We start from the raw sequence: 5,654 nt of genomic DNA, 5'->3' as shown, positions 1-5,654 counted from the left end.
TCCTCTCGTGACTCCTGTATTTGCCAAACTGATACTATAATACTCAAAATGTTTGTTTATTGTAGGTACGGATGATCTTTTACGTAGATCAATTGATATATGTAGTCTCAGCAAGAACAAGTGATACAAAAGGTGTAAATGAAAAGCTATGTGAAAAAGCTGCTATGAATGACTTTCTAAAAGCTGCAGGAAGGCAACCAGTTTGATCTGAGCAGAGAGCCCATTCCATAGCACTAGTGCAACACCTTTTACCTCCACCAGGAATGTGGAACAAGACAGGTGCACTTTTCTACATGATTTAACAGGTTGGGCCAAATCTGGTTGGAGGGAAGCAATCCTCTAGGTGCCCAAGTGTCAAGCCACAAAAGGCTTTACAGTACTTTAAATTGTATTTAGACCAGAACTGGTAATAAACTGGTAATATGCTCCCAAAGTAAGAAGCCAGTTAAGACGTGGGCCACAAAGGGACTCCCATGTAAAGCACACTGCATTGGGGTATACAGGTCATAATGAGCAGGGTTTTTCAACCAGTGGTACGTGTACCACCTGTGGTACATTGGCACCTGGCAGGTGGTACACAACCATCCTAGAAAATTAGTAGCCGGGGAGGGGAATGAGTTGAACTGGCGGCAGCACCGCACAAGCCTGAGCGAGAGATGGCTGGAGCTGCAGGGCTGTCAGGGCTGAGCGGAAGCACCAAGATCAATGCCAGGCTCCAGCTGACAACTAATTCATATTTATGACAGTCACAGTGTCCCAGGGTCATGTGAAATGACCAAAACCTGCTGCAAACCACCCAGCAGACGGGGGAATAAAAACCAAACACCCCCCACTCCACCCCCGCTGCCAATCCTCAACACAAATGCTCACAATGAAAACCTCGGACAGGAGGAAGAGCGCCGCCGGGTGGACAGGGGTCTTGCTCGGCTATGGCTTGGGGGGCACTTTTTTCAGTGCCATTGTAACTTCTAACAGTCACTAAGCGAACTGTTGTAAGTCAAGGACTACCTGTACTTCATCACTTTTCCTTTTTTTTTTGATCAAGTTTTTGACACCTTGCTAGGTGACTGGTGGTACTCGAATGTTGCCATATCCTAAAAGTAGTACAAGGGGTGAAAAGGTTGAAAAGCCCTGGTAATGAAAGCATGTATGTTTGTCATTAAGTCAACCTCCATTATATAACAATGCAGTTGGTGCACCAGCCAAAGTTAAGCAAAAGCCCGCTAGCCGCAACGTTCACCTGTTGTTCAAGCAGGAGACATGAGTCCCAAAGGATTCCCAAACCACAAATCTGCTCCAGAGATGGGTAACATCTGTTTATCCAGGATAAACAGCAACGCCACCTCACATGGGTTCCCACAGGGTCAGTTCTCTCCCATCTAGCCCTGCACAGGCTTCAAGGAAAGAACATAAATAGCATTCCTCCTGAAGTTGCAATTTACATTTGATGTCATCAGCTTACAGATGATAAAGTAAAGGTAAAGGTTCCCCCGCACATGCGTGCTAGTCGTTTCCGACTCTACGGGCCGGTGCTCATCTCTGTTTCAAAGCCGAAGAGCCAGTGCTTGTCTGAGGATGTCTCCGTAGTCATGTGGCCTCCATGACTAGACGCCAAAGGCGCAAGGAACGCTGTTACCTTCCCACCGTAGTGGTCCCTATTTTTCTACTTGCATTTTTACGTGCTTTCGAACTGCTAGGTTGGCAGAAGCTGGGACGAGTAACAGGCGCTCACTCTGCTACGCGGTACTCGGGACTTGATCCGCCAAACTGCCGATCTTCTGATCGACACGCTCAGCGTCCCAACCCACTGAGCCACCGCGTTACAGATGATACAATACCCTAATTGTCAGATGACCTCACCGAGAGATTTCATCTAGCTCAGGCATGTCAAACTGCCGGCCCGCGGGCTGGATGCATCACGGTGAAACTGCGCCCTCCCCATTGCCAGCAATGGGGAAAAAGTTGCCATACGTCGCGCAATGTCACGTGACGTCGGGAGTTTGACATGCCTGATCTAGCTATTAAAAAGCAGGGAGCTAAGGACCAAACTGGACCCAGAAGTGAAGAGCCACCCGGACCATCTCTCCTACATTGCAACAGATTGAAACTGTCAACAGAAGAACAGAGCTATTAAAAAACAATACAGGTAGTCCTCGACGTACGACCACAACTAAGCCCAAAATTTCTGTTGCTAAGTGAGACAATTGTTAAGTGAGTTGTGCCCCATTTTATGACCTTTCTTGCCCGGGTTAAGTGAATCACTGCAGTTGATAAGTTAGTAACTCAATTGTTAAGTGAATCTGGTTTCCCCACTGACTTTGCTTGTCAGGTTACAAAAAGTGATCCCATGATCTTGGGGCACAGCAACGGTCATAAATATGAACCAGTTGCCAAGCATCTGAATTTTGATCACATGATTAAGGGGATGCTACAAAGGTCATAACCGAAAAACGGTCACGAGTCGCTATTTTCAGTCCCACTTTAACTTTGAACAGTCACTAAACGAACTGTTGTTAAGTCAAGGAATACCTGTACTCTTAATCCCCAACTTCCAGAGGTTGTCCAATAATATAACCTGGTTAACAGTATGAAAAGCTCTGAGACCTAAAAGGACCAGAAAAAAATGCACCAACTGATGCAATCTCAATCCCACATCCAGATGCCTGCCCTTTGGAAGATTATTTCTCCAGAATTTAGACTGGCTCTGACCTTGGTGGCCTTAAGAAAGGCCCTGAAGCCAGGACTCCATTACTGTGCTTGGGGTCTGGCAAAAATGAGGAGCTTTTACAATGGCTTTCTTCAGCTTGATGCAAGGATTTTTATTTTATTTTATTTTAATTCCATTTATATCCCGCCCTTCTCCGAAGACTCAGGGCGGCTTACAAGCTTAGCAGTAGCCTTCATTCTATGTATATGCCTGCTTATTAGGGCTTTCACACACACCCCAAGCGGCATTATTACAAAGTCAGCTTATTGCCCCCAACAATCTGGGTCCTCATTTTACCTACCTCGGAAGGATGGAAGGCTGAGTCAACCTTGAGCCTGGTGGGATGCGAACCTGCACTAATTGCAGGCAGCTGGTGTTACTTAAGGAGGCATTAGCCCACTGCTCCACCAAGGCTCTATTGTTTTTTGTATGCTTGTATATTGGCTTTCAATGTGTTTTTATTGGATTGTTGTTTTAACTATCGTGACAGCCCAGAGTCACTTGGGCGAGATGGGCAATTATATAAATTGAATCAATCAATCAATTCTGGTAGCCCCTCCTCTCTTCCTTCCCACAAACAGGAATTGCTACTTAGATTTTTTAAAATTCTTTTTGGTACTTTGGATATTATTTCTGCATAGATAATTTTAAATATGGTTCATTGCAGTCAGCCACGTGTTTAGATTGGATTTGGCATTTTATCCACCTATCGAGCCCTTCCCAATGACCTGCAGTTACATAATAAACTGCTCCTTTTGCTCCATAGTCATGAATGGAGTGGAGTGGAACGGAACAGAACAGAATAGGAATAGAATAATTAGGAAGGGACCTTGGAGGTCTTCTAGTTCAACCCCCTGCTCAGGCAGGAAACCTTATACCATTTCAGACAAATAATTGTCCAATCTCCTCCTAAAAACCTCCAGTGTTAGAGCATTCACAACTTCTGGAGCCAAGCTGTTCCACTGGTTAATTGTTGTAATTGTCAGGAAATTTCTTCTTAGTTCTAGGTTGCTTCTCTCCTTAGTTTCCATCCATTGCTTCTTGTCCTGCCCTCAGATGCTTTGGAGAATAATAGCTTGACTCCCTCCTTCTTTGTGGCAATCCCTGAGATATTGGAAGACTGCTGTCGTGTCACCCCTAGTCCTTCTTTTCATTAGACATACCCAATTCCAGCAACTGTTCTTTATGTTTTAACTTCCAGTCCCCTAATCATCTTTGTTGCTCTTCTCTGCACTCTTTCTAGAGTCTCAACATCTTTTTCACATTGTGGTGACCAAAACTGGGTGCAGTATTCCAAGTGTGGCCTTTCCAAGGCATTATAAAGTGGTATTAATACTTCATGTGATCTTGATTCTATACCTCTGTTAATGTAGCCCAGAACTGTTGGCCTTTTTGGCAACTGCAGCACACTGCAACTTTCAAATGACAATAGTGTTCAAGTAGTACTCCAATTTTTCTGGATTTGCACCCAAGGCCCCTATCAGTAATGGTATATCTTTTCTTTCTTTTGCCACAATTAATCTATTTCTATTTTCAGGTCTTTGTATTTTGTGTGATTTTTCTCCATTTCTTTCTCTTCTATCCTGCTGCCTCCAAGTACTACTATGTTCACTATCCAGACTTTTTTTTATCTTTCTTATTGACAGTTGTTAAGTCTGGTGTGTTATGTGGCAGGTGCCTGTCTGTTTGAATACAAATGTCTCGGAGCGCTTTAGCTTCATTTCCTATTACTTTGTCTGTTTTGTGGTCCCACCAGTTCTTGCTTAGAGGCAAATGCCATTTGTTGCAGATCTTCCAATATACTATTGTTGTTTATGCGTTCTTCTTGCAGCAACTAATAAGGTGGTCCACTGTTTCTTCAGTTTCTTTGCAGAGGTGGCATTTGCTATCTGTCATTGTCTTCTCAATTCTGGCTTTGTACAGATTTGTTCTTAAGGCTTGGTCTTATGCAGCCAGAATTAGCCCCTCTCTCCTTCTTCAACTTTCCTGACCCTTAACCACTGCCAGTCTTTTACGGCATTATTATTTGAAAGACTTTTCTTTGAAAAAACATATTCTTAGCTAGCTTTGCTATATGATATATTTTATATAAGTGAACCATTCCTGCTTGAAATTGTATATATTTCTGCTGTCAATACATATTAGTCATTCCATTTTTCCCATTATTGCCCATTCTTCAGTTTAGTCTCCCAACTGTGTATTAATTGCAAAGTTTGCCTTTTCGGATGTTGTGCCAAATTGAGTCTTTCAGCTATCACTGTAATACAATGCTTTTCTTTTATATTCTCTGGGGGGGTCATCTATATACTACTAAAACTCTCGTATATGTTTGTAAATTTCAATTTATGTAAAATGATGTATCATGAGAAAACAATTATCGAATCAACACACCTCAAAAGGGCTAACTTAAGGAATACATTCAAAATTCAAGAACCATGACTCCCATGGGACTGAAATTAGCAAAGCTGAGATTGCTTCAGAGAAAAGCTATTAATGAAGTCTGAGCCAACCAATCAGCTAGCCATCCAATGCAGTAAAGGTATCTCAGAATCAAGTGTGTTTTTGTTATAATTTCTGAATCCCTTCCACATAATATAAATTTAATAAATAATAATAATATAAATTTAATAAATAATAATAATAATATTGTTCCAAATTAATCCATGAATTGCTGTCCCCAGCTGCTTCTCTGACCGATTAGGATACCTACAGCGATACATTTGTTTACCTGAATGTCTATTTCAGTTTCTAGGCAGCTTTTGCTTAAAAGAAGCATACCAGGCATTTTCCACTTCGTAAAATTTCGTTAATTACCTAATGATTCACTTAAAATGTATAGAAAATTATCCTCTTACATTCTTCCAATGTCTTTCCTCCTAAAGAAAAAACTTAGTTCAACTGCATGGCAAATGACTGCCCAGATTCTGTTTAAAATTTTCCACCCCAA

The sequence above is a fragment of the Vipera berus genome (assembly GCF_964194415.1).
Source record: "Vipera berus genome assembly, chromosome: 3".
Lineage (NCBI taxonomy): Eukaryota > Metazoa > Chordata > Lepidosauria > Squamata > Viperidae > Vipera > Vipera berus.
The sequence above is the reverse complement of the archived record's forward strand: the minus strand, read 5'-3'. Positions refer to the sequence as shown.